Source organism: Hyperolius riggenbachi, chromosome 1 (assembly GCF_040937935.1).
Source record: "Hyperolius riggenbachi isolate aHypRig1 chromosome 1, aHypRig1.pri, whole genome shotgun sequence".
NCBI lineage: Eukaryota > Metazoa > Chordata > Amphibia > Anura > Hyperoliidae > Hyperolius > Hyperolius riggenbachi.
In genome coordinates this window covers 459,872,440-459,897,787 of record NC_090646.1, presented here as the reverse complement: position 1 = coordinate 459,897,787, position 25,348 = coordinate 459,872,440, and the positions used below count along the sequence as shown (strand labels likewise).

Below are 25,348 nucleotides of genomic sequence, written 5' to 3'. Positions count from 1 at the left end.
ATTTAGTATGATTCAGATGCAAGTTACAGACTGTTGCTAACCAATAGCAGATTAAATTCAGTAAAAGCTACACAATTATTATAAAATGTAGTCTAGGTATTGTTAAGAGCCATATGTGTTTTTCTTGTTCTGCTATAATTGGCAGCATTGGTCCTCCTGATCCAGCCTATACATTTGGGTTGAGTTTAGATATTTGACCAAGGCCAGTTTTTCAGCAGCTGAAGTGGACCTCCAGATTCACCAAGGCCCATTATAAACTGTTATATGTTTAGTTAAGCTAGCAGATGTGGTAATTTTGGGACACACACTGCGAAAACACACACCCCCATTCATGGTATGTAACCTGCATGCTCCAGTTTTATCAGACGCAGTCGTTTATAGACCGGTTTCACTGATAAATAGAATATCAGAACACACAGAGGTACAACTTAAAGTGGTATTGTCATAAAAAAAAGTTTGCTTCTAAACCATTAAACACAGTACAAAATGAATATGAAACATTATGAGACTGCTTTGATGTCTTTTGAATGCATATTTGCACCTCACTGAAGCTGACTGATATCATTGCTCCAGGACATATTATCAGATGTACTCCTAAGGCCTGTACACACACCTGACTAAGGTATAGTAATTTTACAAGGTACCTTTTTTACGTGTATGTGCCTGGTTGCCGTGCACAATGTTGCCATAACACATAATATGGTGCCACCCATGTAGACAAGAAAAAAAAAAAGCGTAGCAGAACTTGCCTATGACAAAGACATAATGGTGGCGTTGACCCACGCTGTAGTAAGCATGTCTATTGTTTCAAGATGTGGCTAGTGTCATTTTTGGAGGTATGTTATAGGGGCAGATAGGGTAGGTAAGCTTGCATGATCCATAGCTGGATACTTGTGACTTTTGAAGAACAAATCATGTTTGAATGGCTGATGACCAGACAGGAAAGGTACCATTGCCATGCATGTTCCATTTTTTTTTTTTGTGCAGTTAAGTTTTAGTGCCTGAGCACCCCAAAATGCTTCTGTCTACTTTTCAGCAACACATGAATGTTACAGATGCTGAAAAGTGGAAGGAAGCACGTTAGTATGCTCAGGCCCTTAAGCAGTATTTCCCGGAAAATAGTTGGCATGCATGAAGACAACTACTATAATGTACTGTATAGTTGAATTGTATCCATATACTGCTAGTCTTGTTAATGCATAAGTGAACTTGCTAGTTTCACAGCTAACTTTAGCAGCACAAGTACTCTTAAAGCAAGGCACAGTGGAAAGTAACTGTGCACCGACTGGAAATGACAGTGGAGCCAAGATATTTGCAGGTAGTAGAATGTCATGTCAGCACATTACAGGATCCAGCACTCCATAGCTCTCACAAAAATCTCCCTACTTGGAAATATATTGTCTTGGAAAAAAAATAGCTGCCTGGGTTAAAACTTGCACTCTGTGTTCTTTTGGAATGACTAGCTCTGTTCTTTATCAATATAAGCAGAATTATGTTGTAGTAAATGGCATTTTCATCTGCAGCAATGTATAAAATAAAATATGGAACAAAACACATCACGCAGAAGGTGCGTCTCTAGTGAGCTGTAACACAAGATGATAAATGCAGAAGCGCGCATGAGAAGGCTTTACAGTATGTGCCTTGAGTGGATTACAATTGCAATGTCTGTACATTATGATGAGTTCTCTGTGTACTGCTCTTATAGTTTTAGCAGGCTGCAGTATGGAGAATCATTTGCATCTGAACATAATCATTCATCTCTTTGTCTCATGAATTTTCATGCTGTCAGTCAGGGCTAGAGATAGGGTCACACAGCTGTCACATTTGCCCTTTTTTGATAGATACTCCATTTTCATTACAGTTGAAAGAGTTGTGTTTATAAAATTCCCAGTTAAATATGATTAGGCAGTTGCCAGTACAGGTAATCCCCAATTAACAAATGAAATAGGAACTGTAGGTTCGTCCTTAACCTGAATCCATTCTTAAAGGGAACCTAAACTGAGAGGGATATAGATGTTTCCTTTTAAACAATACCAGTTGGTTGTTAGTCCTGCTGATCTCTTTGCTGCAGTAGTATCTGGATCTCACACCTGAAACAAGCATGCAGCCAATCCAGTCTGACTTCAGTCACAGCACCTGATCTGTATGATGAGGGGCTGTGGCTAAAAGTATTAGAGACACAGGATCAGCAGGAGAGTCAGGCAACTGGCATTATTTTAAAAAAGAAAAATCCATATCCTTCTCAGTTTAGGTTCCCTTTAAGGGCTGATCCACACTGGCTGCAGCAAAATTGGCTGTTTTGCCACATCTCTTATTTCAGTGAATGAGAATTTGTTTTTCGAAATGCGATTGCAACCCAAAATGCTACCAGTTTTCAAAAGTCTGCGCCATCTCTTTCCCCTGTCCCTCCTCTGTGCCTCCAATGCCCCCCTCTGTGCTACCTCTGCCCCTACCCCCCCCCCTCCCTCAGCATTATTTCATCTCTGTTCTGTGCCTCTTCTCATTCCTCTGTGTCCTCAGTGTCTCCCTCTGTTCCACCTATGCTCCTTGTGTTCCCCTGTGCCTCTTTTTTCATCCCTCCATTCTCCCAGTTTCTTCCTCTGTGCCACCTCTGCCGATTGTGCCTCCACTTTGTCCCCCTCTGCCACCTGCTGTCCCCCTGTTCCTCCTTCTGCCCCTCTGTTCCTCCTTCTGTCTGTCCCTCTGTGCAGCCTCCTGTCCCCCTGTGCCACTTTCTGTCTCCATTTGTGCCTCCGTCTAACCCCCTGTGCCTCTTCCCAATAGGTCCAGCATGGGAAAACTTTTAAGTTAAAGCAAAGAATAAGCACATTGTACCTCTCTTCACTGCAATAGCTGACCCGAACTGAGTAGGATTTGGACACTACTTTATTTACTTTCTTTTAAGCAAAACCAGTTGCCTGGCAGTCCTACTGATCTATTTGGCTGCAGTATTGTCTGAATCACACACCTAAAACAAGCATGTGGCTAATCCATTGAGACTTCAGTCAGAAACATCTGATCTGCATGCTTGTTCAGGGTCTATGACTAAAATGATTAATGGCAGAGGATTAGCAGGACTGGCAGGCAATGTGTATTTTTTAAAAGGAAATAAATATGGCAACCCACACATCCCTCTCACTTCAGGTGTCCTTTAACCCTTACAGTGAGATGAAAGGAATTCAGCATAGTTTTAAAGTGGACCCAAATAAAAAATACAAGATTTCAGAATTAAAATTTATTTTCTAAATTATAATAATAAATAGCAGCCTTTTTTCAGCTGCATGATGACAAATATAAAATATTTTACATTTATTGGAGGAACCCCTCCCTTCCTTTCATATTGCCGGGACAGAATCCGGCAGACTGGTGAAGTAGATGGTGTCCAGCAAAGGAGGAATTGCTAATGGCTGCCACTTGTATTATCCTAGTTATGAAAAGAGAAGGGTGAAAAGCATGCACTGAAATGCTCATAGGCCTGAAGGAGTGCTTATTTATCTTTGTATGTGTCAGAGTGGTGCAACTAAATATTTTAACCACTTGACACCTGAGGCATTTTTCCTCTTGTGGACCAGAGCAATTTTCACCTGTCAGCGCTCCTGCCTTACTTTTACCAATAACTTAATCACTACTAATCACAGCGTAATGATCTATATCTTGTTTTTCTTGCCACCAATTAGGCTTTCTTTGGGAGTTACAGTATGCCAAGAATTATTTTATCCTAAATGCATTTTAACATGAATAATAAGAAAAAAATATATAAAATGCATTATTTTTCAGTTTTTGACCATTATAGTGTTAAAATAAAACATTCTACTGTGGATAAAAGCCACACATTTTATGTGCCCTTTTGTCCCGGTTATTGCAACGTTCAAAAAATTTCCCTAGGACAATGTATGGTGCCAATATTTCATTTGGAAATAAAGGTGCATTTTTTCAGTTTTGCGTCCATCACTAATTACACGCCCATAAATTAAAAATGAATAGTAATATACTGCCTTGACATACATTTTTAAAAAGTTCAGTCCCTAAGGTAACTACTTATATATTTTTTTTTTTGATGTAATTTTTTTTCCCCCTTTTATAAATAAAAAAATTCTTTGGGTATTATGGGAGGGTGTGGGAGGGAAATAGTTAATTATATCAGTCAGTGTGGGGATTTTTATTAAATAAAAAGCAATTTTGGTGCAATATACTATTTGGCCACAAGATGTCCTCAGTCGTCATTTCCGATTCACGTACGTAAGCACGTGAATCGGAAGTAATCCGTGGCTGTGTAACACAGGAAGATACAATGAATGCCGGCGTCTCGTAGACGCTGGTATTCATTGAATCGGGGACTCAGATTTATGAATGGGACCTGCGGTCCCATTCATTAACTTCCCCTCTAAGCGGCGGTAACGGCGGTGCGCGCGCACGCGCGAACGGGAGCGAGCGGCGGCTGCATGCCGCTGCAGACTTGTTTTCACGGCCCTGCTGCATCCTGTCTTTTTTAAAGGGCCGTGAATATACTGCACGGCATGCAGCAAGTAGTTAAATTAAAAAAAGTTTGGTTTGGGTCCGCTTTAAGTGTGTTATGATCGCTTCTGCAGCGTTTACTGCTGACTGCACTGGTATTGCAAACCAAGCAGTTCTAATGTCATTACATGCATTTGCTTGCATAGTTTGGTTTGCACTTAAACTAGTTGCTGATTCCATCTGCAGTCGCTCTGAAGTTTATGACAGTTTAATATGCTTTTGTGTAAACAAACATTGTCTGCTGCAGTGGAGGGGCGGTCCCTTTCCTGCAGGCTGCATATCATTGTCTGCCTTTTCCTGCTATCAGCCTGTGATTAATTACCATTCACTTGTGTGGGAATCTGCAGGTCTGCTCCCATTGGATGACCTCAGTATAAAGAACTGCTTCCTGCAATGCCTCATGGGCTATCATAGTTTCAGACTCTATCTGTTACTCTGCTCGTGCCCCACCTCGTTCCTGGTCCGTGTGGACTGCGCTGACTCCTGCGAAGGGGTCAGCGAGTCCTCCTAGTTCTGCTCTTGTTCTAGAAGTTGCTACTTGCTTGTCTTGTGTCATATATTGGTTCATCGCCAATATATACGCATACTTGCGCATTTTGTTATTTTCCTTGTATTCGTGTTACGTTAATATATCAGTGTCGCTGATATATACGTACACGAACTGTTTTTTTCCTGTGTTCAGCTAATCAGTTTTCCAGCACGTTTTGGTAGTTTGCGCGTATCGTGAACACCCGTGCTGAGCTAGTTATCCTGTTCCTGGTCCTGTTTGTGGATTGCGTTCATCTCTGCGAAGAGATAGCGAATCCTTCTGAGTCCTGTTCCCTGTATTACTTCAGTCTTAGTCAGAGTTCCTGCTTATGTCATATATCGGTTCATTGCCAATATATACATATGTTAGTCAGACGTTACGAATAGTTTCATTGATAGCTGTAATTGTAATACGCTAGGAAAACATACTTATTGTATATTTATCTGTGTTACGTTCATCTATCTCGATCCTGCTATTTCCTGTCTCTCCTGTCCTGTCTTTGTGAGGCACGCCATCGCCGCAACGCATTGGCTGCCTCATTCCAGTCTGTCTGGTTTTGGACGCTTGCTGTCGCTAAGTAATCGCTAGCTAGCAAGCGTTCATTCTATCTACCTGTCCTGGTCTCCTCAGTCCTGGTTTATGCGCTCAGCGCTACTTTGCGCTGAGACGTTATTACGAAAGTGTTTGTGGCTGTTCAGATCTGCACCGGCTCTGTGCACCACAATCTCCTATTGGAGTCAGTCCTCTCCTCCACTAAACTGGGGATATCCTGATCCCTTGTGCTGGTGTGTGTACCTCCTTCACGTCAGCTTATGTGTTGTATGCTGACTGTGGAGATTACATCCCCAAGCTTAACATTATGATAGCCCCATTACCAATCCCCATTGTGGGGGGGGGTTCCCAGCAAAAATGACACTGTTTGTTATGGTTCCTGTTCCTTTAAGAAATTTGAGAAGCTCAATTCTGAAACAGAAAATGAGTTTTTTTCTGAATGTGCCAGGTTCCTGGCCAATCCTGAGCTCCAGGCTACTCCTGTTTCAACGTGGGCCCCCCAGCTAGTTTATGTTTTATTTAAGGGAAGATTGTTTCAGTGGGCCTACGATGTCTTGGATCATACCAATTTAAAAGAAAGACCACTGGAATTTCTAGCGTTTGTGATCCATAACTGGCTGCGCAAAACCGATTTGCCTAGCCCTTTTGATAAGCTCCTGGCAGCTTGTCAATCAGCTGCTCCTTCTACTGCCTACAAAAATAATCAGCAAGCAGATAATTGTTCTGATAACTTTTCTTCTGCTAAGGCAGCAGGGTCTAAAGCCAAACGTAAACGCTCCAAAAGAAAAGCGTTACAATCAGCGGAGTCGTTGCCCTTGGCGACTGCGCATCAGATCTGTAACGAGACTCCACCATTAGCAGATAATGAAATTCAGTCACCATTCAGGGGAGTCAAATGGACCTATGAAACTACTAATGAACTTTCATTGCTAGCCAGGGAAAATAAAGGTTCTTGTTTAAATGAATTATCTGAATATGATTATGAAGATATATTACAGAGTATTGAACAGATCAATTTATTCGTGCAGCAAGGGAAATTTGCATACACTACAGTTCAATACTTGCTACAGGTATTGGAGATCCTTAGGAATAAGAAATCGGCCAATCACCTGCTAAATAACCCAATGTATGTTTCTGCCACTAACACATTTGCAAACTATGATCAGCCGGAATGCTCAGCTGTTAAATATGCATGGGATCCTCCATTTGAGAAAGGAGAGATGGAAGCTCTGGTCTATGAATGGAAGAAAGATGCAAGTTCATTTTGTCAGTTTTACAGTGCAAAAAGTGAATTAGTATTGAATGCATGCATTAAGTCTGCTTATAACCTAATAAAAACTGGTGTGTGTGGGTATGACTTTGTGGCTCCATTGATCGATGTGTGGAGAATGATTCTGGACGATTTTTATGCGATTCAATCAGTTGATACCAGGGAAGACACACTGTCAAGTGGAGATTGTTCCACTTCCTCAGTTCCTGAGGACTCGCCTGCTTCAGCACCTTTGGCTGATTCAGCGAGTGATTCAGAGCTCCTTTTGTGTGAAATCGAAGTTCCTGTAATTCCACCCTGTACCATGGATAACTCAGTGTTACTTCCCAGTAAAACAGAAATTACTAATACTTCCTTAATCTTGCCCTGCACAAATTTCTCAGCAGAGGACCCAGAGGTCCTGCTGACTTCTGAGTCCAGCCTAGCCAGTACTCATGAATCTTTGTTCAGTGAAACAGACACCAGAAAAATCTTACCTGTCTCTGCAAACACTTCTGCAGAAATGACCTGTGTTAATAAAGTTCAACTCCTGTCTGATCCAGCAGATGCCAATAGATGCACTACATCAGTTTCTGAGTCCCAACAATCCTGTCCAGAAATCTCAGAACCCCAGCATCTGAATTTTCCAATTTCACAATTGAATGGTGATTTAGATGCGCAAACATTGTGTTTTGATCTTCCTGTTTCTACACCTCACTCTAGTTTCATGAATAACTCAGAGCGTCTGCTATGTGAGTCCGAAATCGCAGAATTATTACCGTGTTCAGAAAATGTTCCAGTGAACTTGCCCTGTACCATGAATTGTGCAGTAGATCTCTCCAATGAAACTCAGGTCACAGAATCATTATGCTGTCCAGCAGGTGCTTCCATGGTTTTGCCCTGCAGTGTGGACTGTTCGGTGATCCTGTCCAGTGAAGCTGTGGTCACAGAGTCTTATGCTTCACCCAGTACTTTGGATACTTCAAACCCTCTAGCAGAACAGTCTGAGGCACTGCTTACCTCAGTTGGTGTTGCAGTAATATTCACTTGTCTAGCAGCTGTTTTGGAATTACAGTCTGCTCTAATAAAACTTGATGAATTTCTGCCCAGCGAAGCAGAGGTCATTGAAATATTGTCCTTGTCAGCAAGTGTGTTAGATACCTTGCCCTGTACACAGTCTGATTTAACCAATGTTGTTGAGTCCCTCTCCAGTGTTGTAACAGCCGAGGAACTCCAGCCCTGTCCTCTGAATGTTTCAAAAGTCTTGCCCTGTAACATGGATAATTCTGACTCGCTGGAAAAAATAATAGAAATCTCAGAATTTCAGTCCGGGTTAATGAGTGTTTCTGAAACCCAGCCCTGTATCCTGGAAAATTCTGGTTCTCTGGCCGGTGTGGCAGAAGTTCCAGAGCCCCCTTCCTGTCCAGTGAGTTACTCAGTTTTGCCTAGTTCAGTGGGGATTGCTGCAATATTGACTTGTTTTGCTGCCCTTCATGAGCTCCAGTCCAGTGTATTTGATGAGTCTCTGTCTAGTCCAGAAGAAGCTATGGGAACCCTGTCTAGTTCAGTGCATACATCAGAAGATTTGCCCTGTCTTGTAAATGCCCCTGAACATGATTTGTTAATAACCCTGCTGGAATCAGCGACATCTAAGTCTGATCCTGCAGTTTTTAGTGAGAATCCAGTAACTATGAAGTCTAGTCATGATGAATTTTTTTTGCCCAGTTCTGGTTTCGGTCCTGTCTTGACTGACTTTGAGGTTCGCAGTTCCTTGACATGCCCAGAGGTTTCTCTTGTGCCGGTGTGCCCAGATGTGCTTCGTATGCCAGACTGCCCAGATGTGTCTGTGTTAGCGTGCTCACGTGCTTCCCTAGTGGAGACATGTTCTGATGTTGCCGGTTGGCCTGCATGCCCGGAGATGGTTCTGGTCCCTAAAAGCCCTGATCTTGATGTTTGTCCTTGTGACCCTGACTCTGGAGTTGCCCTGGGTTCCATAGGGGTTCTTGATAGTTCTCCATGTGAGCCTAAGGGGCGTTCTGACCTGTGGGGATCTCTTTGGAGCTTCCAAGTGTTCTGGGAGATCTCTGAGGAAACTTGTCCTGGTACCTTGGACTGGTTCAACGGTGGGTTTTGTGTTGGTAGGGACAGTTCCGGTGGGCATTGCAAAGGCTTTGGCGTTTTTGGACAGTCCTTGGAAGGCGGTGGGTATCGCGCAGAGAGTTTCTTGGGGTTGTTTTCTGGAAGTCGTGGTTCTGATGGGTGTCACACTGAGGCTTGTAGTGCTGACGGGCATGGTTCGGTAGGTTCTGGTTCCAATTGGTCTAGTTTTGGTGAGACTGATTCGGGAATTTGGTTTTGTCGGACGGATCCGACCTTCATGAATTTTCAGTCAGATCAGTTTGCTGGATTTCCCACTTCTGATTTTTTGGTTTGGGTGGTTCAGGAGAAATATGTCAGTTTTCATAGGCGTCCAGAGGCCGCGTTTAAGGGAGGGGGTACTGTTATGATCGCTTCTGCAGCGTTTACTGCTGACTGCACTGGTATTGCAAACCAAGCAGTTCTAATGTCATTACATGCATTTGCTTGCATAGTTTGGTTTGCACTTAAACTAGTTGCTGATTCCATCTGCAGTCGCTCTGAAGTTTATGACAGTTTAATATGCTTTTGTGTAAACAAACATTGTCTGCTGCAGTGGAGGGGCGGTCCCTTTCCTGCAGGCTGCATATCATTGTCTGCCTTTTCCTGCTATCAGCCTGTGATTAATTACCATTCACTTGTGTGGGAATCTGCAGGTCTGCTCCCATTGGATGACCTCAGTATAAAGAACTGCTTCCTGCAATGCCTCATGGGCTATCATAGTTTCAGACTCTATCTGTTACTCTGCTCGTGCCCCACCTCGTTCCTGGTCCGTGTGGACTGCGCTGACTCCTGCGAAGGGGTCAGCGAGTCCTCCTAGTTCTGCTCTTGTTCTAGAAGTTGCTACTTGCTTGTCTTGTGTCATATATTGGTTCATCGCCAATATATACGCATACTTGCGCATTTTGTTATTTTCCTTGTATTCGTGTTACGTTAATATATCAGTGTCGCTGATATATACGTACACGAACTGTTTTTTTCCTGTGTTCAGCTAATCAGTTTTCCAGCACGTTTTGGTAGTTTGCGCGTATCGTGAACACCCGTGCTGAGCTAGTTATCCTGTTCCTGGTCCTGTTTGTGGATTGCGTTCATCTCTGCGAAGAGATAGCGAATCCTTCTGAGTCCTGTTCCCTGTATTACTTCAGTCTTAGTCAGAGTTCCTGCTTATGTCATATATCGGTTCATTGCCAATATATACATATGTTAGTCAGACGTTACGAATAGTTTCATTGATAGCTGTAATTGTAATACGCTAGGAAAACATACTTATTGTATATTTATCTGTGTTACGTTCATCTATCTCGATCCTGCTATTTCCTGTCTCTCCTGTCCTGTCTTTGTGAGGCACGCCATCGCCGCAACGCATTGGCTGCCTCATTCCAGTCTGTCTGGTTTTGGACGCTTGCTGTCGCTAAGTAATCGCTAGCTAGCAAGCGTTCATTCTATCTACCTGTCCTGGTCTCCTCAGTCCTGGTTTATGCGCTCAGCGCTACTTTGCGCTGAGACGTTATTACGAAAGTGTTTGTGGCTGTTCAGATCTGCACCGGCTCTGTGCACCACAATCTCCTATTGGAGTCAGTCCTCTCCTCCACTAAACTGGGGATATCCTGATCCCTTGTGCTGGTGTGTGTACCTCCTTCACGTCAGCTTATGTGTTGTATGCTGACTGTGGAGATTACATCCCCAAGCTTAACATTATGATAGCCCCATTACCAATCCCCATTGTGGGGGGGGGGTTCCCAGCAAAAATGACACTGTTTGTTATGGTTCCTGTTCCTTTAAGAAATTTGAGAAGCTCAATTCTGAAACAGAAAATGAGTTTTTTTCTGAATGTGCCAGGTTCCTGGCCAATCCTGAGCTCCAGGCTACTCCTGTTTCAACGTGGGCCCCCCAGCTAGTTTATGTTTTATTTAAGGGAAGATTGTTTCAGTGGGCCTACGATGTCTTGGATCATACCAATTTAAAAGAAAGACCACTGGAATTTCTAGCGTTTGTGATCCATAACTGGCTGCGCAAAACCGATTTGCCTAGCCCTTTTGATAAGCTCCTGGCAGCTTGTCAATCAGCTGCTCCTTCTACTGCCTACAAAAATAATCAGCAAGCAGATAATTGTTCTGATAACTTTTCTTCTGCTAAGGCAGCAGGGTCTAAAGCCAAACGTAAACGCTCCAAAAGAAAAGCGTTACAATCAGCGGAGTCGTTGCCCTTGGCGACTGCGCATCAGATCTGTAACGAGACTCCACCATTAGCAGATAATGAAATTCAGTCACCATTCAGGGGAGTCAAATGGACCTATGAAACTACTAATGAACTTTCATTGCTAGCCAGGGAAAATAAAGGTTCTTGTTTAAATGAATTATCTGAATATGATTATGAAGATATATTACAGAGTATTGAACAGATCAATTTATTCGTGCAGCAAGGGAAATTTGCATACACTACAGTTCAATACTTGCTACAGGTATTGGAGATCCTTAGGAATAAGAAATCGGCCAATCACCTGCTAAATAACCCAATGTATGTTTCTGCCACTAACACATTTGCAAACTATGATCAGCCGGAATGCTCAGCTGTTAAATATGCATGGGATCCTCCATTTGAGAAAGGAGAGATGGAAGCTCTGGTCTATGAATGGAAGAAAGATGCAAGTTCATTTTGTCAGTTTTACAGTGCAAAAAGTGAATTAGTATTGAATGCATGCATTAAGTCTGCTTATAACCTAATAAAAACTGGTGTGTGTGGGTATGACTTTGTGGCTCCATTGATCGATGTGTGGAGAATGATTCTGGACGATTTTTATGCGATTCAATCAGTTGATACCAGGGAAGACACACTGTCAAGTGGAGATTGTTCCACTTCCTCAGTTCCTGAGGACTCGCCTGCTTCAGCACCTTTGGCTGATTCAGCGAGTGATTCAGAGCTCCTTTTGTGTGAAATCGAAGTTCCTGTAATTCCACCCTGTACCATGGATAACTCAGTGTTACTTCCCAGTAAAACAGAAATTACTAATACTTCCTTAATCTTGCCCTGCACAAATTTCTCAGCAGAGGACCCAGAGGTCCTGCTGACTTCTGAGTCCAGCCTAGCCAGTACTCATGAATCTTTGTTCAGTGAAACAGACACCAGAAAAATCTTACCTGTCTCTGCAAACACTTCTGCAGAAATGACCTGTGTTAATAAAGTTCAACTCCTGTCTGATCCAGCAGATGCCAATAGATGCACTACATCAGTTTCTGAGTCCCAACAATCCTGTCCAGAAATCTCAGAACCCCAGCATCTGAATTTTCCAATTTCACAATTGAATGGTGATTTAGATGCGCAAACATTGTGTTTTGATCTTCCTGTTTCTACACCTCACTCTAGTTTCATGAATAACTCAGAGCGTCTGCTATGTGAGTCCGAAATCGCAGAATTATTACCGTGTTCAGAAAATGTTCCAGTGAACTTGCCCTGTACCATGAATTGTGCAGTAGATCTCTCCAATGAAACTCAGGTCACAGAATCATTATGCTGTCCAGCAGGTGCTTCCATGGTTTTGCCCTGCAGTGTGGACTGTTCGGTGATCCTGTCCAGTGAAGCTGTGGTCACAGAGTCTTATGCTTCACCCAGTACTTTGGATACTTCAAACCCTCTAGCAGAACAGTCTGAGGCACTGCTTACCTCAGTTGGTGTTGCAGTAATATTCACTTGTCTAGCAGCTGTTTTGGAATTACAGTCTGCTCTAATAAAACTTGATGAATTTCTGCCCAGCGAAGCAGAGGTCATTGAAATATTGTCCTTGTCAGCAAGTGTGTTAGATACCTTGCCCTGTACACAGTCTGATTTAACCAATGTTGTTGAGTCCCTCTCCAGTGTTGTAACAGCCGAGGAACTCCAGCCCTGTCCTCTGAATGTTTCAAAAGTCTTGCCCTGTAACATGGATAATTCTGACTCGCTGGAAAAAATAATAGAAATCTCAGAATTTCAGTCCGGGTTAATGAGTGTTTCTGAAACCCAGCCCTGTATCCTGGAAAATTCTGGTTCTCTGGCCGGTGTGGCAGAAGTTCCAGAGCCCCCTTCCTGTCCAGTGAGTTACTCAGTTTTGCCTAGTTCAGTGGGGATTGCTGCAATATTGACTTGTTTTGCTGCCCTTCATGAGCTCCAGTCCAGTGTATTTGATGAGTCTCTGTCTAGTCCAGAAGAAGCTATGGGAACCCTGTCTAGTTCAGTGCATACATCAGAAGATTTGCCCTGTCTTGTAAATGCCCCTGAACATGATTTGTTAATAACCCTGCTGGAATCAGCGACATCTAAGTCTGATCCTGCAGTTTTTAGTGAGAATCCAGTAACTATGAAGTCTAGTCATGATGAATTTTTTTTGCCCAGTTCTGGTTTCGGTCCTGTCTTGACTGACTTTGAGGTTCGCAGTTCCTTGACATGCCCAGAGGTTTCTCTTGTGCCGGTGTGCCCAGATGTGCTTCGTATGCCAGACTGCCCAGATGTGTCTGTGTTAGCGTGCTCACGTGCTTCCCTAGTGGAGACATGTTCTGATGTTGCCGGTTGGCCTGCATGCCCGGAGATGGTTCTGGTCCCTAAAAGCCCTGATCTTGATGTTTGTCCTTGTGACCCTGACTCTGGAGTTGCCCTGGGTTCCATAGGGGTTCTTGATAGTTCTCCATGTGAGCCTAAGGGGCGTTCTGACCTGTGGGGATCTCTTTGGAGCTTCCAAGTGTTCTGGGAGATCTCTGAGGAAACTTGTCCTGGTACCTTGGACTGGTTCAACGGTGGGTTTTGTGTTGGTAGGGACAGTTCCGGTGGGCATTGCAAAGGCTTTGGCGTTTTTGGACAGTCCTTGGAAGGCGGTGGGTATCGCGCAGAGAGTTTCTTGGGGTTGTTTTCTGGAAGTCGTGGTTCTGATGGGTGTCACACTGAGGCTTGTAGTGCTGACGGGCATGGTTCGGTAGGTTCTGGTTCCAATTGGTCTAGTTTTGGTGAGACTGATTCGGGAATTTGGTTTTGTCGGACGGATCCGACCTTCATGAATTTTCAGTCAGATCAGTTTGCTGGATTTCCCACTTCTGATTTTTTGGTTTGGGTGGTTCAGGAGAAATATGTCAGTTTTCATAGGCGTCCAGAGGCCGCGTTTAAGGGAGGGGGTACTGTTATGATCGCTTCTGCAGCGTTTACTGCTGACTGCACTGGTATTGCAAACCAAGCAGTTCTAATGTCATTACATGCATTTGCTTGCATAGTTTGGTTTGCACTTAAACTAGTTGCTGATTCCATCTGCAGTCGCTCTGAAGTTTATGACAGTTTAATATGCTTTTGTGTAAACAAACATTGTCTGCTGCAGTGGAGGGGCGGTCCCTTTCCTGCAGGCTGCATATCATTGTCTGCCTTTTCCTGCTATCAGCCTGTGATTAATTACCATTCACTTGTGTGGGAATCTGCAGGTCTGCTCCCATTGGATGACCTCAGTATAAAGAACTGCTTCCTGCAATGCCTCATGGGCTATCATAGTTTCAGACTCTATCTGTTACTCTGCTCGTGCCCCACCTCGTTCCTGGTCCGTGTGGACTGCGCTGACTCCTGCGAAGGGGTCAGCGAGTCCTCCTAGTTCTGCTCTTGTTCTAGAAGTTGCTACTTGCTTGTCTTGTGTCATATATTGGTTCATCGCCAATATATACGCATACTTGCGCATTTTGTTATTTTCCTTGTATTCGTGTTACGTTAATATATCAGTGTCGCTGATATATACGTACACGAACTGTTTTTTTCCTGTGTTCAGCTAATCAGTTTTCCAGCACGTTTTGGTAGTTTGCGCGTATCGTGAACACCCGTGCTGAGCTAGTTATCCTGTTCCTGGTCCTGTTTGTGGATTGCGTTCATCTCTGCGAAGAGATAGCGAATCCTTCTGAGTCCTGTTCCCTGTATTACTTCAGTCTTAGTCAGAGTTCCTGCTTATGTCATATATCGGTTCATTGCCAATATATACATATGTTAGTCAGACGTTACGAATAGTTTCATTGATAGCTGTAATTGTAATACGCTAGGAAAACATACTTATTGTATATTTATCTGTGTTACGTTCATCTATCTCGATCCTGCTATTTCCTGTCTCTCCTGTCCTGTCTTTGTGAGGCACGCCATCGCCGCAACGCATTGGCTGCCTCATTCCAGTCTGTCTGGTTTTGGACGCTTGCTGTCGCTAAGTAATCGCTAGCTAGCAAGCGTTCATTCTATCTACCTGTCCTGGTCTCCTCAGTCCTGGTTTATGCGCTCAGTGCTACCTTGCGCTGAGACGTTATTACGAAAGTGTTTGTGGCTGTTCAGATCTGCACCGGCTCTGTGCACCACAATCTCCTATTGGAGTCAGTCCTCTCCTCCACTAAACTGGGGATATCCTGATCCCTTGTGCTGGTGTGTGTACCTCCTTCACGTCAGCTTATGTGTTGTATGCTGACTGTGGAGATTACACCCCCAAGCTTAACAAAGTGTTTATTTTATCACGTTGCACTTCAGGTACCATTCACTTACAAAAGAAAAAACTAAGTGCTCATACACACGCTTGACTAATGTTGGCTGAGGCGGCCAATAACGACCACCTCAGCCAATAATCAAGCGTGTGTATGGCAGCCCCCAACCCACGAGTGATCAACCCGGCGGATCTACTCACCCGACGGATGGCTAACTATACTCTCCCACCTCCTGCGTGTCGTCATGCATGCGCTGTCATCCCTCTGCCCCCCATAGCAACAGTTTGCGTGTCTGTACTGGCCAGCCCGGTAATGTCACCGAAGGGGATCTGTTCCCAATCCAAACAGGTGACATTAATCGTAGGTGTGTAAACACCTTGAGGAATTCCTGTTTATGATTAGGAGAATATGTACAATTGATCCATCAGTTTATTTTCCCTTTGGGTTTCATTTAGGCCGGCTTCACACTGAGTATTGGCGGCAGCAGTGCTGTGCGGACATGCCTTCAGGGATTACCGCGTTAGTATGCAATAATCCTCCTCTGTCAGGATCCGAACAGGAAGTGACGCTTGCTTGCGGTCACTTCCTGTTTCAGAAATGCGGAAGTACACAAAAGCGTATTGTAAAAATACGCTTCCACCCATGCATGTCGCAATGGCAACATTTTGGCAAACCCTGCATCGCCATAGACTTACATGACTTCCGGACCGACGCACATTAACGCAGAACCACGTGCTAACGTAGATTTGTCTGAGCATCGGGAAAGTGGCGAAAATGTCACCTCCATCACATCGCGCAGTACCACGTCAGTATTTAAGTCTCCATAGACTTTCATTGCCCTCCGGTGGGCTCCGTCTCCATAGACTATCACTGCCGTGCGGTGGGCACCGCACCACCCCAGTGTGAAAGGGCCCTGAAGTGTTGAAGTCATTCAATCACTAAAATTTTTGGATTTTTCAGCTCAGTTGAGGTGTGGGCATGTCCCTAAATTTATCATCATACGGGGATCAATTTCCCATTTATACAAGACTTAGACTTAGGAGGATGAAATATTGAAGTACATACCTAGAAGTGGAGAAGGCATATTACATACTCTGCTGCCCTAGTCTCGTTACCCCTATGCCTCGAAGGTCATTGAGAGTGTTGTTCTAGTTATACCGCTGATGTGAAATGATGCTGAGGAACAAAAGACAAAGAAACCAGCCTATCAAACTGTAGTAACAAAGTCAAGTCACTTAAAAGTGTTATAAGTTCAATGGAATGCGCTTCCCACCAAAGTTCTCATATAACGACAGTTCTCATACAATCACAGGTTGCCTCCGATAAGTCACCAGACATGTCTCCACCCCATGCACCACCATCAGCAGTTTCCAACAAAAAACAAAGAAAAAGCGATCATAGCATAGTCTGTAGTACACTCTTTAGAAGGGTAACCATCGCCCTATGGGGTTCTGGGTGCAGAAAAATGCTATTGTTGGGCCACCTCTGCTACCCTGTGCTCCACCAACTTTTTATCTCATAGTGCAGAGGTTCTTATTTGGTTTAGGGGCCAAAAAGCACAGTACACACACAGGCTTCCTTGCTTACCCTCTTGGACTGCTGCCCACCCTCCCAGACAGCTGTACTCGCTTAGTGTGTGTAGTAACTTCCCCAGTGCAGTTTTATCCTCTGACCATCTGTGTATCCAACATCAGGTATTTCTACGGACTAAAAAGCCTCCAATAGTGTGAACCAGACACTTTATTTGGATAGTAAAAAGTATACTCACTTCACTAAAAAGCGCTTGGTATGTTTAAATGTAGTAACACAGTCAAGTCACTTAAAAGTGTTACCATTATGTAGATATTTTTCCTAAAAATGTTGGCAAACATACCAACATGTGTAGTCATTGTGCATTACTGATAGACCTCTGTTTGCCTTTCACTTCTGTGCTGGCCTAATGGCCTGTTACTGAATCCAGTATTACGTTCATTAATAACCTTGGTGTACTAAAATGATATTGCAAGTGTTAAGGTGGCCATACATCAATCGGTTTTGGCGTTCGATCAACCAAGAGACAGATCTCTCTCTGATTGAATCTGATCGGAGAGAGATCTGTTGGCCAGCATAAACCACAGACTGATTCCTGATTGATGAAATCTTTTGGGAATTGGCCTAGTGACCACAAGGTGCCCATGCATTAATACTTTACCTCTCTGCCGCTTTCTCTGCATGCTTCTTCCTCATTCGCGCCCCACCTGGTTGCAGGCATATTGCACGTCAATGTACATTTGTGGGGGACACGACCGGGGGTTTTAATCATATTCGTCGTTCACTATTACCGGACACCGTTACCGCTGCGCACTCGAACAAGCATGTCGACCCAATATTTTCCAGTAGGTCCGATCCATACATACATCCAATTGTGGCCCAAAATTGGACGAATTGTCGATCGGGCGTGCTCTAATTTTCATCAGATTCAAGAATTATCAAATAGGATGGTCGATTGGCCACTAAATCTACAGATGTATGACCACCTTAAGGGGTGAAAGGTCTGAGAAAATGCTTGAAGTCTCCCTGCATAACTGCATTTGCTGCAGTTTGTTTTAGGCAAGACGGGAACGTGTTCCCAAGTCTGCAGTTAGCTACAGGGCTTCTCTGCATCAAAATTCAGCCTAGATCTATGCCCAGCCCCATTTCTATGGGTGAGCAAGGTGGGTGTCCGCCCGGGGCGCAGTGAGGGAGGGGGAGCAAGCAGATTCACCAGGATTCGGGCTTGGGGAGGGGTCCCGACTCCTCCCTCCCTCTCCTCAGACCCCCCTCCGTGCTCCCTGCTCCATTAAAAAGATTTGACAGCGGTAAGCCTCTTAATGCAAACTCTCCTTCCAGCGGAAGTAGTGAGCGATGCTGGAGCGACATAGTTTTTACACCCTCGCCTTGGGAGCAATCTAGCCTAAAAACTGCTGTCTGTGCCCTTATGTATGGATTGTTCCAGATACATATAAATGGCAAGCCTAGAGTCTTCCTTGCATCATATCCTCGCTGTCATCCTACTGTAGAGTCGTTCAGCAGCTGGCACTTGAGTTCATTAAAATTCATTGTCGTCACAATGCTTGTTGTTAATTTAATCCTCTGACCAGTGGTTATATCTCATTATGTTCCAGTTACAATAACAGAGTTGTACAAAGCTTCGCAGCTTCATCTGAAAGGGCTCAGAAATCCTCATTTTGGAGTGATTTAAGGAAGCGAAAAAAACATTTTTGAGGATATTTATTTGGCATTTGATCTCAGCCCAGTCACATTTCCTTTGGATAGAGAAATACATTTAATAGCTATTGAGACGGCTCGGGGAGCAAAGTAAATGACTTCTTGTAGCTTTGGATGTAGGCAACAAATTATAACGCATCAAGTATTAAAGATCAAATTAAACTGAAGCCCGCAGGACCCATCCCAACTGATGATTGGGGAAGCAGGGAGACGGGGAAGCCAGCAGATTATATGCAGAGTACAAAATGTGCAGAGAGCAGCAGCCTAATACAAGCCATCCATATTTATAAACATTCATCCAGGTACAAATCCTCTGCACTTCCTGCTCCTGTAATGAGCTGTCCATTGTCAGAGCAGTTTGTTGTCTCAGGGTTGGTAGGCTGGCATTATACACGCATACTGTATATCATCCCTGGTCACATGTTGAGGACACCAGCCTTTCTCAGTACATGCATATCTTATCTCTATCTCTTGTAGATGAGTTAATTGATAAGAATATTTCAAGCCGTAGGTCAACAGCAGGGCAATATGTTTGATTACTGTGACTCATAGCTGGCTTGACTGCATCATTAATACATTTACTTATTTACTCTGCAGTGAATTACTGCTGGACACTGATGTAGGCTGCACCTGCTTTGTGCTGGTGTTAAAGTTGACTAGAACTTCCTCTCTGCTCTAAAAGATAAGCAACAGCATAATAAGCTTTAAAGAAAAACATTTTTGTTACAGCTGATACAAAGCCTGCAATAAATCTGCAGTGTGTCTACTTCATGCTTTCATGGAAACAGACATATTGTTAACATCCTGTGATTTCAAATGAGCTTATCTGCAATGGTAGTTAGGTGACACGGGAGAGATTAAATTCCAACTTGTGATTAGTCACAGATGAGGGGGAATTCCACAGGCTATACTCTCTAAATACATACAGGGTGCATTTCTCTATGTTCTCCTGTCCTGTGCAAGAGTTCAGGTCCACTGTTTTGAACACAAGTACATGAGCTTTAGTTGGTTTCTTGCTGGATAACTTTGCACATTAAAGGGAAATTCTTTTCAATATAAAATTGACATAAACAGATCTGCACAAGTCTCTTTTATTGTAGTGTAACATTATTTATCTTTCCATTTCAGTTTGTAGCAAGCTAACTGATGAGCTCTGTTTGGAGTACTGTTGTCATGAAATTGTACAGAGACCTCCACTTTGCTGCAGAAGTGCAGGAGTTGCGCAGAACAGGAAGCTTTTGTTTTCAACACCTGCACTTATGCATTAATTAGGTTCTCATCACCTGAGCTCCAAAGCATCATTCACACTGCCCATACTTTCATGAACATCAGAATCATCTTTGTTATCGCCAAGTACACCGATTGGTGTGCCCGGAATTGCTTGTGGTTCACATGGCAAATGGCAGTTCAGAAACATATAACAACGCATGGCAAGAGTGTCTCAGTGGTGCGGACCTGGTGGTGGTGGTGGTGGTGGTGTGGGGGGGGGGGGGGGGTCTTGAGTTCAGTGAGTTCATCAGGAGAACTGCTTGGGGAAGAAGGTGTTCATGCGCCTGGTGGTTTTGGAGGGCATGGATCTGAAACGGCGTCCCAATGGTAGGGGCTCAAAGTAGCGTCTGCCCGGGTGGGAGGGGTCGAGTAAAATCTTCAAGGCCCTTGCCTTCATTCTCATTGAGTAATGGAAATCTAGCGAGGGAAGGTGGGCGCTAATTATGTTTTCTGCTGCGTTTATCACTCTGTGGAGTTTGTATTTGTCCCTAGATACCAGACGATGATGGAGCAGCAGAGGATGGACTCGATGATCGAGGTGTCAGCAATTCTGTGCGTTGCTGGTCAGCAGCGCACAGAACATATGGACGAATGGGGTGGGGGAGGTCTCAAACTCTCAACTTCTACTCAGTTAAATCACACTAGGGGCGCTGGCGATTTTCAAAATCGCCCTGAAAGCGCTTGTGCAATGATTCTCTATGACAAAGTTCACATCTGAGCGGTTCGTTTCCGATACGCTCAGATAAGTGGTGCGTGGACCATTTTTGAGGCAATTCCGCCTCAATGGAAGGTATAGGAAAAATGCAAATTGCTCACAAAATCGCTTTGTGCAGCAATTGCGTGAGCGCTTTTAAGAATAACTAAATTGTATTTATTATTTTCTGAAAGATGAAAGAGTTCACTTCCTGACTGATGTCAGGAAGTGAAAAAACGCAATCGCTCTGCAAAAGTGCTTAGAAAAGCGCTTAACAAAACTGTCCAACGCACAGAAATCGGGAAAGAAATCGCCTAAAAAAACTCCCTACGCGAACGGACATGCGAGCGGAACGCAATGTGAACGAGGCCTAACATCAAGATTTTTAACGTGAATTCAATTATGTTTTGAAGTTAAAGAACTGACACAATTGTTTGTGTGTTTAACAGAACTTTATTTTAAATTAATGAAGCATTTAAAACATTTTGTAACACTGCAGCTTCTGCAAAAAAAAAAAATTACAAAAAAATAGAAAAATACAACCCCCTCCTGTGCCAATAAGTGGTGTCTTCTAATCCTCCGGAATCTCTAGCAGTCTTCTCATTCCCAATCAGTTTGAAGCCATGCCTCCCTATTTGATAGGCCAAGGAGGATTGACTTCAACTGACAGCAGTCATTCTTCGCGCTGCAAGCTCATATGGCAGAAATATATCACTGAGAAGTAGATAGTAAATGAGGATCTGAGAACTGGGGCAGCTGGTGTTTTTCTTTTCTTTTTTTTTTATCTTGCAACAAATACCATTTTTCTAAATCTTTATAGAAACATGTTATGCATAATTGATTTCCAATAATTTCCTGTTAAATGGCTATAAAGTGCACCTGTGCTGAGGTATTAGTCTCAGTCTGTGTTCTCATCAGCCATGTCTTTTCAGCCATTATACTTCCTGAATGGCGGACACACAGCAAGACATGAGTTGGGCAGACTCTTGTTTCCCACCAAATCAGCGTATGAAGCTAAACCTGCAGCAAGGCATCATCATTATCAGCCATTGATCAGAGGGGTTATTTAGCCTGATTATGGTTTAGTATAGGATGCGTGCGTGCTATAAGATTCTAATCTCACATTAGTCATCAGAGTTCCTGGGTAATGACTACTTATGAGCCTCCCCAACAGAAACAGAGAAGTGGTTTGTGAAAGATGTGCTGATAGAACATTATATACTAATTCACTGTTGTGAGGTAGAAAAGTAAATACAGAGATACAAAGACACATTAGGAGAGTGAAGCGTTCCTGTAGTAGGTTGCATTTTAGGATTCGATTCGATGTGATCTGTTTTGGTAAGCTGCTCTTACTTATTAGTATTTCAAGATGGCAGCACTGAGGGTAAAGTTACAGCAGAGAGAACACACTAGATTTATTACAAAAAAAATTATACAGGTTAGTTCAATTTTTTGTAACATTAAGATGTTTACCAGAGCCTATCCTTAAAGAGGAACTCCAGTGAAAATAATGTAATAAAAAAGTTCTTCATTTTTACAATTATCCTATATAATAATAGGCAACTGTCCCTGCGTACAGCAGGGACAGTTGTCTCTGTGTAGCTGGGTCTATGCTTTTTGCTACTGTGCATGTGCGCAGCACGGACCCAGCCTCACACAGACAGGAGGACAGGGACGGGGCCAGGGAGCCAGGCGGGCGTGTAGGCGGGCGGCCGGGTGTGCGGCGGGTGCGCAGTGCAGGCGGTGGCAAAAAACACAGACCCTAGAGCCCATTTTTTAAACGAGTTTGGGTCTGCTAGTTTTGTATAAATGATTTAATCAATGTTTTTCTATTGTAATTTGTTATTACCCACAATGCAATGAGGTTCACAGACAGGAAACTGTCAGGACCATGGTCCTGTTATCCTACTGTGGGAGGGGTTTCACCACAATATCAGCCATAACGAGCCCCTTGATAATCCATTTGTGAAAAGGAATAGATTTCTCGGGAAGGGGGGTATCAGCTACTGATTGGGATGAAGTACATTTTTTGGTCACGATTCTCTTTAACTGTAACACTTGACATAATCTCTGAATTCACTGCCAGTCTATGAGTACTACTAACCGAAGTCTAACTAGAACCCTAATTAAAAGCAGGAAATTTGGGCACCTGGTAGCGGCAGAAATTTGGGAATTGCCATAGGTGCGTTTATAAATAATGTCAATATTGTGATATTTGTGAGCCCACAGCACCCAATAAAGAAGAGGTGCCAGGGCTGCCCACAGTGCAAAATACAGCTACAGTAGTGGACACTTGCATAGCCGTAGTTTTTGGGGATAGCTAATAGCTACCATTGACTATTCTCGGGCGCCGAAATTTGACGCCGCCTTTATTTCCTACATGTCCCTGATCTAGCCATAACACCCCTACAAACCTCACATTACCCCTTCCCCTAACGTGTCGTTCCAAGCTCTGAAAACTAGAATTTCCTGTCAGAATAGGAAGTAATTAACAGGAAATCTTGTGCTGAATCTATTTTTCCTAATGAGAAACTGAAGTATTGTCTTTTCAATTTTAATGTATCCAATGTTATGTTACTATATTCAGAAAAGGGCAGTATATCAGCTGGTCCTCCTCACAGCCTTTAAGGGTCAGATTTATACTTTTTCACCACAAGGCCAACTTTATTGTGGCTACCCTTCCATGTGTGGCTGCCCACCCCTTATTCCAGCAGCCCATCTTCCATCTGTAACATCCATGTATATCAGTCTGTCTCTCATCTGTAGCATCTCCTCTCCTCTACATTTTGCTCCATTTGCAGCCTCCTCTTCCTTATGCAGCCATCGCGGTTCCATACTCAGCCACCCCCTTGGGTAGCAGTTGCCCAAGGCCTGTGCCTGTGTGGCCTTTACAGAGATTTGACAATGACTACAAACAAATTTATTTTAAACAAATTGTCTCTTGCTCATTTCATTGAAGCGGAACTGAATACTGAAAAAAGCAAATTGTTTCACTTAGATGGGGCATCTGCCAGCCCCTTGCAGCCTTTCTGTCCCGCGCTGGTCCTCCACGATCCTCCGTTCTCCTGCCGCCAGCTAGTTTCGTTACGGTCGATGTGGCAACTGCTCCTGCGCGCCCTGGGCCACGTGTATCTTTCTTCACATTTCTGCCCACAATATCATCCTGTGCTATTAGGCGCAGTATGCTATTGCGGGCTGGAACGCAAATAAAGATACGCGTGGCTCGGGGGGCACGTAGGCGCAGTTGCCATCAACGGTATGATTGTAACAAAAATAGCTGGCGGTGGGAGAATAGAGGATCGGCGCAGGGCAGGAAGGCTGCAAGGGGCTGGCAGAAGCCCCATGTAAGTGAAACTCATATTTGTCCATGAAGCACCTTGAAATGCCCATTAGATGGCTTACATGGAACCCAAGGCGAGTGTGATATGGAGGCTGACCTATATTTTTTTTTCTTTTAAACAATGTAAGTTGCCTGGCTGTTGGCCTAATACTTTTAGCCATAGACCTTGAACAAACATTCAGATCAGATGCTCTGACTCATGTCTAGCTGGATTAGCGGCATGCTGGTTTTTAGGTTTGAGACACAGACACTACTGATGTCAGAAGATCCACAGAATCTTAAATACCAGGCAACTGGTATTGTTAAAAAGGATATAAATATGGCATCTACCATATCACTCTCACCTTTGGTTCACTTATATGAAAGAGATTGGTAATACAAACCATTCAGAATGTAGCCTGTGTACTTTTGCAGCTTCTATCAATCATACCATTAAATGATCAATCAAACCATCAATGATACAACCTTGATTGTACAATCTTACCAAATCTAAGTAGTAGAAGGGTAAACTGAGCAAATATATTTTAAATGAATACTTTAGATAATCCCTTAATGTACATACACACGTTGGATTTTTCCAAACAACCAGTCGTTTAGATGTCTGTACAAATGGTCGTTCAGCTGAAAATGCTGGATTTGAATGATCCGCCAAGCCGATCCGTCAAAAGCAGCCTATCAGCCGTTTGTACACAAGCCCGATTTGACATGTAAACGACCGGTCGTTCAGACGTCCAAACGACCGGTCGTTTGGAAAAATCTGACGTGTGTACGCACCTTTATGTTATATAGAAGTGGTAAGATTGTGCAATCAAGATTGTATCATTAGTGAGCACCTCAAGCCCCGTACGCACACTAGATTAAAGTTGGCTGAGGCAGTCAAGAACAACCACTTTAGCCGACCATCCAGCATGTGTAACAGTGCCTTCCAATGGCCGATACTTTTCTTCTCATCGCTCGCTTCGCCCATTGCATGTTGTCGAGTCTGCACTGCTCTGTTGGCCCTCCGCCTACCCGCATAGCAACAGAAGGTGCCAGTTGTACTGGCTCAGCCCAGCGATGTTGCCAGAGGGATCGGTTCCCAATCCCCGTCAGGTGACATCAATCAAGCGGGGCTGAAGACATGAAATCTTTGGCTTTGTGGCTGTTGAGATTTATCCGCTCTGTCATAAAAGGTATAAAAGGCCTGTTTGTGATTATAGCTATAAAATGCAGTGTTTGGAACATATACAGAACATATGTTTTTTTTCTACCATACAACACACCCACTTATAAAGCAGCCTTACCCAGTAACATTGTTCCTGCCTTTCAGGGAAAAGTGGCTGTTTGTTTGTTTTACCTCAGCTTTCCACCTGAATTGAAAGAA

At 43.6% G+C, this 25,348-nt stretch overlaps 1 protein-coding gene across 5 annotated transcripts in view; it reads left to right on the top strand.

The window, feature by feature from the left end:
• The window catches only part of GRK3 (G protein-coupled receptor kinase 3), a 377,292-nt gene that overhangs the window by 326,435 nt on the left and 25,509 nt on the right, over positions 1 to 25,348 (top strand). The gene's annotated exons all lie outside the window — the stretch shown is intronic.